Raw genomic sequence first — 11705 nt, 5'->3', positions numbered from 1 at the left:
GGAGAAGCCCTCTGTCCCAGCGTCCTAAACCTTCACCCTCTGTACCCAGCCCGTTCATTTCATCTATACGATGACCCAAGGAGTTGGTTACTATTATTATTCCTATTTCACATGTAAGGTTACTGAGGCTCAGACAAGTCTGAATAATTTGCCCAAATCTATCTCTCAACCACCCGACATGGACTCAATCTTACAGTCTTGCTTGGTGCTTGGATGGGAGGCTACTTACGTGGTTTTACAATAATAATAAATTCGCCCACAACCCCCAAACCATGTGGTGCAAACAGCACCAGAAACCAGATTCCTTCAGCTCCAAAGAACACACAGCAGTTCTGACTCGCTAGGTTTCCAGGCTGAGGCTGAGAATCTGCATTTGTATGAAACTCTTCTTTTATGGTTTGGATAAAAGAAAATGTGCCCCCGCCCCGCCAGGGTCTGATGTCTTCAGAGGTGGGGCTTTGGAAGATGACTGGATCATGGGGATTATGACCTCATAAATGGATAAATGTACAGGTGAGTTCAGAGCTGAATGTACTGTTAGGAGGTTGGGCCCAGTTGGCAGAAGTGGGTCACTTTGGCACGATGGGGGGTCCTGTCCCCACCTCCCTTCTCCCTGGCTCTTCTTCCTGCTCTCCTTGCTTCCTTCCGGTGAGGTGAGCTTTCCTACGCCACACCCTCTACCATCAAGTTTTTACCTTAGAATGAGCTTACAATGGACTGAACCCACTGAAACCATGAGCCAGGTAAATGCCTTTAAATTGTGTATGTCAAGTATTTTGTCCCAACAACTGAAAGTGACTGACACATCCCAAGTGAGGCCAACACCGCTACACCAACAAATCATAATGTGAGCAGCACAGATGTAAACCACTCCACTCTTTGCCTCCCCTAAGAATTAGAAACTAAACATCCAGATTCCCAAATTCTGTTCCCATCTCAAATCACCGTGTCACTAGCTTGGCTTGGCTCCCTAAAACTTTTTTCTCTTCCTGAACTGTTCCATTCTCCTGGAAATTGGCTATATTCATATATCCAGGGATTTTCTTTAATAGGCAAATTCTCTTTCAAAATGGGATTTGCCCTAGGAAGGTGTCATGCTTCCAAAGAGCAATTACCATGAAATTGTGAGGCATGATGCCACTTTCTGCAGATGCTATGACAGCTGTCTCAACCCTCTCTCTCGTCTTACTCTCAGGCTCTAATTCAAAAGAACATTTATGGAGGCTGCTTACGGGGAAAGGGAAAAGCGTAAGTCTTTTGTGCTTGTTTCCACAAGAAATATCAGCTGCCTTCAGGTAAAGAGTACCCAAGCCTGGGGATATATTATAATCGATAGCAAAACCCATTTAAGTACCCAAAACACTCAGTAAATGCAGTCTGGTTGCAGACCCAGCTCCAGGCTGAGAAATCATCACATTCTAAAAGTAAGACAAATCCAGTTCACAAAGGAGAAATGCAAATGGTCAGTAAGCATAGGGAGACAGTTAGATATTAATGGTAAATAAATTATTAAACAACACACCACTCTTCACATGGGAAACCAGTAAAAACTAAAAATGAGTACTAATACCGTTATGGTTTAGATGTTTAAAATGCCGCCCCAAAAAGAAATCTCATGTCTGTGGACGGTGGCTAGGTCGTGGGGGTGCTGTACTCACAAGCGAGGGCATGCCTGACTGTGCTGTTAGGAGATGGGGCCTGGCTGGCAGTGGGACACTGCGGAAGGGCCTAGAAGGGTCTGCCCTTGTCCCTGCACCTGCCCCTCCACCTCTCCTGGTTGTCATGAAGTGGGTCCATTTCTTCCACCATGCCCCTCTGCCATGCCAAAAGGCCATGGACTGAATTATCTAAAATCCATGAGCCAAACTAAAACTCTCCTCTTACAAGCTGTGGAGGTCAGAAAGGAGCCAAAAACATATATTGGAGAAAAGACAGCCTCTTTCATAAATGGTGCTGCAAAGAAATGGCTATGCAGATGCAGACAATTGAATCTAGAATCATACCTCGCAGCATGGACTAAACTAAAATCAAAATGGATCAAAGAACTAAATGTTAAAATGAAACCTTTAACCTGCTAGAAGATAAAATAGGTAAAGGTCTTAAAGTCATACTAGGCAAAGACTTTCTGAACAGAACTCCAGTTGCATAGGAAATAGTACCAAGAATCAACACAGGGTCATATTAAATTTAAAAGCTTCTGCACACTAAAAGGAACAACCAACAGAATAAAAAGGCAAACCACCAAATGGGGAAAAAAATTTTTTTGCCAGCTATTCCTCAGACAGAGGCCTAAGAGCTAGAATATACATAAAGAGCTCAAAAATATTAGATCTCCCCAAAATAAAAGGCTCAATTAAAAAGTGAGCAACTGAGATGAAAAGACACTTCCCAAAAGAAGAAGTACAAATTGGCCAATAAATGCACAAAGAAATGTTCAACATCACTGGCCATTACAGAAATCCAAGTGGGGGAAAAGGACTGTTTCTGTATCATTGGTGAGAATGTAAACTAATACATCTATGGAAAACAGTATGGAGATTCCTCAAAAAACTAAACATAGAGGTTTATTTTGACCCAGCTTCCCAGTAGTTAAAGATGTCATATTGCAGCAATCCGTACACACCCATGTTTATAGCAGCACAACGCCTATTAGTTATCTTGGAAGTGGCCTGTATGTCCATCAGCAGATGAAGAGTTGAAGAAGATGTGGTATTTATACACCGTGGAGTATTACTTTGCCCTGAAGATGGATGAGCTTGAGGAGGAAAATGGATGCACCTTGAGACCATAATGTTAAGTGAAATAAATCAGACCCCCAAGATTAACTATCACATGGTTTCTCTTACATGAGAAACCCAGATTATAAATAACAAAATAAAAGATAGATAACAGGAAGTAGAGAGAGCTTTCTCAGAGGGGAAGGGGATCAAGAGATGGAAAAAGAGGGAGAAAGAGGAGGGAAAGGGGATGAAAAAAAGAAATCGGGATGCATTATGTACATACACCGACTCCACACAAGGATGCAAACACATGTACGGCAAACATGTGCTGCTCAAAAGGAAAACATAAAACGCTGTGAGGGGACAGGGATTCGACTCAGTGGTTCCGCTGCCTGCTTCACAAGTGCAAGGGCCTGAGTTCGATCCCCGGCACCAGAAAAAATAAAAATAAAAAGTTGTGGGAGTCAGATTGTTGCAGCAATGGGAACTCTACTACAAATACAAGTGCCATGCCGGAGAGATGAGGACTGATTTGCTGCAAGGAGGATGTGTGCTGAGACTCAGTGGCCGCAGGTGACAGGACCCCAATTCAGAAATGGTTTAAGGAGGGGGCAGGGAAGGGAGACCACCCAGCTACTAAGTCTGGGAGGCCCAGGGATAAGCATGGCACAGAACACAGCTGGATTCCGGGCGGCCACAGACGTTATCCTGATGTTAAGTTGAAATGAGCCAAGAAAAGAAATGCAGCCAGGGATTTAGCTCAGTGGTTCCAGCACCTGCCTTGCAAGCACAAAGGCCAGAGTTTGATCCCTGGTACTGAAAAGAAATGCAGGCCACACGCCCTGCAGAGGGTAAGCCTCATCCCAGAATGCTCCAAAATCCCAAAGTTTTCTAATGCTCATGTGATGTCATAGGTGGAAAATTCCACACTGGGAGCCTTTATTTCATGCATGAAATTAATGAAAATATTAAAATTAACTTCAGGCTGGTACAGGGATTTAGCTCAGTGGTGCCACCACCTTCCTTGCAAGCACAGGGTCCCAAGTTCCATCCATGGTACCAAAAAATAAAAATAAATTTAAAAATAAAATACCATAAAAGTTAACTTCAGGCTACATGTACAGGGTATATATGAAACATAAACAAATTTCATGTCTAGACTTAGGCCTCATTCCCAAGGTATCTCATTAGGTACACACAGATATTCTAAAATGCTAAACAATCCAAAACAGTTCCCACCCCAAGCAGTTTGGATAAAGGATACTCAGCCTGTATGCTTGGTCCTGTGCCTTGCTTTGGCTAGTGAGACACTGGTTCATACGAATAGCAGACACACATATGACCATGCAATTTAACATCCTGCCAGACAAGAGCATGCCTGGGAAGTTGCTTCCTCTTTATCCAGGGCCGTAGAATGAGTGAATATGGAGCAGAATAAGCCCAACCTTCAACGTGGCACTGGGTAAGCTCGGCCAAGCCACAGCCTGAGCAAAGTCACTTATCCAGGTCCTGCACAGATCAGCTGAGCCTGCAGACCATGAAAACAGGATGAAGACTTATTATCGGCACCTTGGAATACTACTCAGCTGTTAAAAGGAATCGAATCTTGTCATTTGTGACAACGTGGATAGATGAGGAGTCCTGATGTTAAGTTGAAATGAGCCAAGAAAAGAAATGCAAGAACTACATGACCTCACTAATGTGTAGAAACTGAAAGTGTTGCTATCACAGATGGGCAGAATGGGGGTTTTCAGAGATGTGAGAGAGAGAGAGAGTAAGGGAGTGGGTGGGATGGGAGAGGTTGAGCAATGGTCATTAAGTTATAGGTGGTCAGGAGGAGGAAGTTCTGACATGCAGGCTGGGTGTGGCTCAGTGGTGAGCAGCACTTGCCTAACATGCTCAGGACCTTGAGTTCTGGTCCCAGCACTAAAACAAGAAAATTCTGATTGTTACTGCCCCGTAGGGTGACCACCAATAATGATACTGTAGTGTATGTTTCAAAACACAGAAGTAAAGCCCAGGACTTGGGAGGCTGAGGCAAGGCTGAGGCTGTGATTTCAAGGCCAGCCTGGGCTACATAGTGAGTTTGAGGCCAGCCTGAATTACATAGTGAGACCCTGTCTCAAAAACATTGAAAGACAAGCTGGGGCATAGCTCAGCAGATGAGACTTGATGTATAAGACCCCAGCCACATATTGAACTTTTACTGCGTTTTCCCTACAAAAGTGGCAACTGGAGAGGCAGACTTCTTCATGTAGAGCTCCATCCCCATCCCTTTTTTATTTTTTGTTTTGAGATAGGGTCTTGCTACTTGCTAAATTGCCCAGCCTGGGCTTGAGCTTATGCACCTCCTGCCTCCACCTCCCAGAGTTCTGGGATGACAGGTGTGACCACTATATGGAGATAGATATGTTCAGTAACATTACACAATGTATACATGTATCAAAGCATCACATGGGACCCTGTAAATACGTTATACTTTTATGTTGGCAAGTGTTCATTTAAATTTTCTAATTTTTTAAAGAATAAGTCTCTTGTGAGTAAATCCCTGCATTTGGGATGGTTGTTACACAGCAATATTATAGCAATCACTGACTGATACAAGAAGCATTGCTTTAGCATCCAAAAGCCAGCTGAGTCATCACCCACACACCATCCAACACCCACTTGCAAGAGCATCACGTATCACTTGCATCCAGAACCAACACTAGCAAAAGAAATAAAACCCCACGAGAAAATCCACCAAAGAGAAATTAAAATATACACGGCTTTACTCAGCAGCAGCAGCCCTAAGTTCCCTTTGTGAATGATTTCAGGTGCTAGCCTCATGGGAACTTGTTTCTTTTAATGCAGTGGTTCACAACATTTGAGTGTCATGGGCCCTTTGAAAACCTAAGCGCTACGACTCCTCTTTGAAAGGCACACCTCTTCCATGCTCATTGTTTATTGCACTGGAAATTAAGAGACAGTCTCTTGCTATGTTGTCCAAGCTGGCCTCAAACTCCTAGGCTCAAGTGATCTCCTGCCTCAACCTCCTGAGCAGCTGTGACTACAGACACACAACCACTGTCCCCAGTTCCTGGTGTCCCTTATTATAAGGATATAATCCTATCACATGCAGGCCCTACCCTACTAAAGCCCATTTTATTTTACCCCCTAAAGGTCCTGCCTCCAAATACAATCACATTAGTGGACTAGGGCTTTTCGATATGAATGGGGGATGCACACTGTCCATAACCAATCGCTAAACGGATGGGCAATCGCCTCCTTCCCCCAGGAAGGAAGAGCAAGTTCTTCCGGCCCTCTAGATGGCTGAGAAGCTCCAGGGCTCCTGCTTGCTTGGTCCCCTCACTTTGGACCATGGTAAAGTAGAGCATCGCGGCAGGAATGTTTTACGGAGCAAAGCTCCTCACATTATGGTGGCCAGGACGCAGAGACAAACAGATAAAGTGGGGAAAGGGGTGGAGGGAGGGAGAAAGAGGGACCAGGATCCCAATCTCCCCTCTGAGGTCACACCCACCAGTGACCTCACTTCCTCCACTAGGCCCCACCTCTTAAAGGTTCCACCACCTACTAATGCACCATAGGCTGGTGACCAAACTCAAAATCTGAGCCTTCTGGGAGACATATACCCACTCCATAACAGCAGGTGGGAGAAACTGGGGCATGGGGACATGGAGGTGGAGTCAAGGTCTATGTAAGTCCCCACGATGCAGTATTGCAATGGAGGATCCAATTTTTTTTTTTTTTTTTTTGTAGACAGGGACTCACTGTATAGTCCATACTTGAACTCATGGCAATCCTCCTGTCTCAGCCTCCTGAGTGCTGGGATACAGGCACACACCACCATGCCCAGCCGAAGGAACAAACTTTTAATCGTAGCTTTCCAGATTTCTGTCACCACCCACCATTCTGAAGTCTGTTCAAGTTACAGTGTTCCACAGAGCTGGCCTCTCATCTCCTCTTCCAGCTGGCAATCGGACCCAAAGAATCCCCTCATCTTCCATCATATCCATAATGGTGACTGCAGAACCTCGATCTCCCTCCTTCAGATGAGCACCAAGCATTGCCAAGCCCTCCCTTTTGGACCACATGTCCAAGTGGTCTGAAAGCCAGAGTAAAAACAGCAAAAGCCCCTTCAAGCGTGTGCCTCAAAAGCCTTTGCTTTGAAAGCTAGCCAACTTTCATGCAACAGAAAAGAATGCATGTTCTGCTTCTGTTTCTTGACCAAGCTCCTGCATCAAGCAGGGACTGCTCTGAGGTAGCCAGCAATGGACACAGCTGCAAGCAGCTGCTGGCAGGGGCTGGAAATCTCTGATGACAGCCTGAGAGAGGGGAGTTCTCAGGAGGGCAGGTGGCCCTGCATTAGCCCCAGAGCAGCTGAGCCAGCTGGGGTGCCCCACAACACAGGTGCCCCTAAGCTAGAAGACACAGTTTCTCCACACTGGAGTGGTGTTGGGGGCTAGGGTATAACTCAGTGGTAGGCTTGCCAGCTACATGAGGCCCTGGGTTCCATCCTAGCAATGCAAAAAAAAAAAATTAGTGTTTGGCAAAGAAACTGTTCAGCCTTTTACAGATATGAACAGTTCTGGGGTTTCCAAAATAGGGTCAGAAAATGGAAAATGTCCTTTAATGTTGTCAGTGGGCACAGGATAGGTAAGCAGATGCTCTCAGTGCTTAGAAATATCTGAGGTTCCATCCAGTTGCATGCTGAAGGGAGACCCTCCAACACCCACTTCAACATACTAAAAGAAGCCAGATATGGTGGGTGCATACCTGTAATCCCAGCACTATGAGAGGCTGAGGCAGGAGGATCTCAAGTTTGAGTCCAGTCTGGGCAACTTAGTGATTTAGTAAGACCCTGCTTCAATGTAAAAAGGGCTGGAGATGTAGCTCTGTTTGAAGGCCCCTGGGTTCAATCCCTCATACTTTTAAGAAAAGGATACTTTTAAAAATTCTGAGTTGACAGTAGAGATTCTTTGTCTTCCTTAATTCAAATCATAGATCAATTCTCACTTCTCACAGTCACGAGTAGAAGAATGCTCTCAAGGAACTTTTAATTCCCCAGAAATTCTACTATCATGGAGGAGGTAAAATCAGACTGGCTACAAGAGAAAGCACTGGAAAGGAGGTCCTGGAGCCTAGATACAGGATGAAGTCTGCTAAAGTGTAAGGGACAATGTCCCTTCTAGAAGAAGCTGAGAGCTTGCTGCATACGCAATGGCAAGCTTTTGTGGCACAGCGACACACGATCAATATAAGCTGAGTCTCCACAGTTCAGTCAGCTTTCCCATCGCTGGGACACAATACCTTACACTCACAATTTAAAGGAGGAAAGGTTTATCTGGCTCACGGCCTCAGCGGATTCAGTCCATGGTCAGCCGGTTCCAAGGCAGAACCATCATGGTGGAAGGGAGTAGAGAAGCACAGCTGCTCAGTTCATGGGGCACAGGAAGCAGAGCAGAGGATCGGTGCCAGAGAGGAAGGAGTAAGGGACCAGCTAGAGACCCAAGGCCACTCCTCTATGATCCACCCAGAAGTGTGCTGTGCCCTGGGTGACTCCCAGATCCTCAAACTTCACCACCACAGTTAACTCACTCTGAAAACAGCAACCTCTTTTGTCAAATCTCAAAGAATTTTAATTGTAGTAAAAAATAACTAACAGTTCGATGCCTGGTATAAAAAAATAACTATCATCATAACCATATTTAAATGTACATTTCAGTAGTGTTATACATATCCACTGTCGTGCGACCAATCTCCAGGACCTTTTCATCCACCTCAACTGATCTGATGCAAATTCCACCCCCCTGTTGAGGTTTGGGTCTGGAACTGTCTGTCCCCCGTGGCCTCATGTTTTGGAGACAGGGCTCTCGGAAGGTGGGTGGGTCACAGGAGCACAGCAGCAGCTGCTGAGTGTGCTGTCAGGAGGCGTAGCCTGGCAGATATATCTCCTCCTCTAGCTCCTCCTCTCTCTCTCTGCTTCCTGTCCACCATGAGGTGAGCAGCTCTTTTCCACCCAGGCCCTTCCACCATGTCCTTAGTGTGTTTGAGCCTGCTCACTGGAGCTTCTGAAAATGAGTAAAAACAAAGCTCTCCTCCTTTAAGTTACGGGTGTTGGATCTTGTGTCTCAGAAACAAGAAAGTAGCTAAGACACTCTCCATTTCCCTCACAGCCCCTGGCACCCACCATTCCACTTTCTGTCTCTATAAACTTACTGTTTGCTGGGCATGACAGTCCAATGCTACTTGGGAGGATAAGGCAGGAGCATTGCAAGTTCAAGGCCAGCCCGGGGAACATAGCAAGACCGTGTCTCAAAGGAAAACTAAAAGGATAGGGGATGTAGAGCACCTCTGGGCTTAATCCACAGTACCCTCTCTCAAAATTTAACAACAACAAAAAAAAGGGGCCGGGGATTTAGCTCAGTGGTTCTGCCATCTGCCTTGCAAGCACAAGGTCCCAAGTTCAATCCCCAGTACAAAATATAAAAATGGCAGAGGATATAGCTCAATACAAAAGCCTTAAATTCAATATTCTGTACCCCAAAACAAAGATTAATTAAATTTTAAAAAGCTGAAGAGGCAGTTCAAATTCAATCCCCAGTACAAAAAATAAAAATGGCAGAGGATATAGCTCAATACAAAAGCCTTAAATTCAATATTCTGTACCCCAAAACAAAGATTAATTAAATTTTAAAAAGCTGAAGAGGCAGTTCAATGTGAATCTCTGCATCTGATTCCCAATACCACAAAAGAAAAAAGAATGACATCCTAACATGTGCAGTGGTGCATGCCTGTAATCCCAGCACTCAGGAGGCTGAGGCAGGAGGATCACCTCAAATTCATGGTCACTCTGGGCTATGTAGTGAGTTCAAGACCAGCCTGATCTATAGTGAGATACTGTCTCAAAAAAACAATACAAAACAAAATACATTGTGAATATCCAAATAACTATAAAAGAGAAGTTTGAATGTTCCCACCATAAAGAAATGATAATGAGGGTCAGGGATTTAGCTCAGTGGTTCTGTCACCTGCCTCGCAAATGCAAGGTCCTCAGTTCTATCCCCGGTACCATCTGGTACCATTTTTTAAAAAATAAAAAAAGAAATGATAATGGTTGAGGTGGAGAATATGCTAATTACTAAGTTTTTGTCATGATACTTGTAGGGACAGAAGGGTCCCTTAGGTTGGGTTAAAATAAAGCCCTGGGCCCTTTTTGAGGGTAAGGAGAAAACAGCTTCTGGGTGGCTAAGAGCAGACAGCAGTTTTCAAGCACTTTTGTGGGTTTCTTCTGAGGCTGACGGGTTAAGGCTTAGCATCTTCTTCTGTGCGGGCAGCACTATACCTCCCAGCACAGGCTGCCATGCCTGCCCTACTTCCCGATTAGCCCACAGGACCAAATCCCTAGCAACAAGCGCAGTGTCCGATCCACCAAGTGAAGACCCACAGAGGGGAGACAGGGCCCCTGGCCCACAAAACAGGACCGAAGCCCCAGATTCGGCAGCCTCAGCTCTGGCCCCCACTCCTCTGGAATGGCTTTGTACCACTTCCTCTTGCAATACCCACAATGAAGTTACTTTTGCTTTGCACTGGTCTTCTGATTCCTCTTCCTCTTTCTACATCAGAGAGAGAGAGAGAGCAAGAGGGAGAGAGAGAAGCCCGATGAGGGTGAGTCTAGGGACCCCTAGACCCCAGACCCAGTGACAACATAATCTGCGCCTACTGACACACCACACTATTATATGCACAATTAGTATTAATAATCAATGTTAAAGCCCTTGCCAGCATGCATGAACCTCTGGGTTCTATCCCCAGCACCATAAAGTAAATTAAGTTTTTAAAGCAACACATGGTTAATACAATCACCCACTCTGGCCCTACACTTCTCCTTTGACTGTGTGTTACGTGTGTGTGTGTGTGTGTGTGTGTGTGTGTGTGTGTGTGGTATTGGGGATGGAACCCATGGGTGTTCAACTACTGAACTATACCCCAACCCTTTTTATTTTTTATATGAGATAGGATCTTGCTAAGTTGCCCAGGCTGGGCTAGAAGTTGTGATCCTCCTGCCTCAGCCTCCTGAGTAGCCAAGATTATGGGCATGAGACACCACAACCAGCCTGATTTATTTTTCTTCATATTAATTACCAATATCTGGCACTGTGTACACTTTCACTCTTTATTTTGTTTCTTATCTGACTCCCCAACTAGGCTGCCGGCCCTGTGAAGGCAGAAGTTGTTTATTTTGGTCCCGGATGTTTGCCAATGCCTAGAATCACACCTGCTACAATTAATTAACTGACTGAGCCAATCCATACATTCCTTGAGTACCCAACGCAACTCTTCAGCAGCAGGTGCCACACATCCAGAGTCTTTCTGGGCTCTTCTGTGGCTTTTTTTTTTTTTTTCCTTGCAGTAGTGGGGATCGAACTCAGGACCTTGCACTCGTGAGGCAGTGGTGGCACCACTGAGCTAAATCCCAAACCCTTCCGTGGTTTATCTGATGTGATCCCAAAGCATTCATATCAGCACTGCAGGCAATCTGCCTGACATTAAAACCCAGTATCTGTAATTCCAGAACTGTGGGAGGCTAAAGCAGGAGGACTGAAAATTCAAGCCTACCCTGGGCAATTTAGGGAGACCCTGTGTCAAAATAAAAGATTAAAAAGAGGGCAGGGGATGTAGCGGAGTATAAAGGCCCTGGCTTCAACTCCCAGTACAAGAGGGGGTGGAGTGGAGGGACCCTTAGCAGGAGAAAACATGTTGGATGACCTTGTACTTTGTGGGAGGCTAAAGCAGGAGGACTGAAAATTCAAGCCTACCCTGGGCAATTTAGGGAGACCCTGTGTCAAAATAAAAGATTAAAAAGAGGGCAGGGGATGTAGCGGAGTATAAAGGCCCTGGCTTCAACTCCCAGTACAAGAGGGGGTGGAGTGGAGGGACCCTTAGCAGGAGAAAACATGTTGGATGACCTTGTACTTTGTACTT

The 11705-nt window shown here is 45.3% G+C and overlaps 2 long non-coding RNA genes across 3 annotated transcripts in view; one reads left to right on the top strand and one right to left on the bottom strand.

Annotated features, from left to right (window-relative positions):
- Nucleotides 1–589: 589 nt before the first annotated feature.
- Nucleotides 590–11705, top strand: part of LOC104854796 — a 30687-nt gene continuing 19571 nt past the window's right edge. The window contains exons 1-2 of one of the 2 annotated variants that reach the window (XR_004514765.1): nucleotides 590–653; nucleotides 1196–1295. This is a non-coding gene — a long non-coding RNA (uncharacterized LOC104854796). The other variant, XR_778216.2, reaches the window with a different exon arrangement.
- Nucleotides 2404–11705, bottom strand: part of LOC104854795 — a 41243-nt gene continuing 31941 nt past the window's right edge. The window contains exons 3-4 of the long non-coding RNA XR_002025020.2: nucleotides 3985–4248; nucleotides 2404–2778 (exon numbers count right to left, since the gene is read on the bottom strand). This is a non-coding gene — a long non-coding RNA (uncharacterized LOC104854795). The remainder of the gene's footprint in view (nucleotides 2779–3984; nucleotides 4249–11705) is intronic.

This window comes from Fukomys damarensis, unplaced genomic scaffold, assembly GCF_012274545.1.
Source record: "Fukomys damarensis isolate Sample0158 unplaced genomic scaffold, DMR_v1.0_HiC HiC_scaffold_30, whole genome shotgun sequence".
NCBI classification, from domain to species: Eukaryota; Metazoa; Chordata; class Mammalia; order Rodentia; family Bathyergidae; genus Fukomys; species Fukomys damarensis.
The sequence above is the reverse complement of the archived record's forward strand: the minus strand, read 5'-3'. Positions and strand labels throughout refer to the sequence as shown.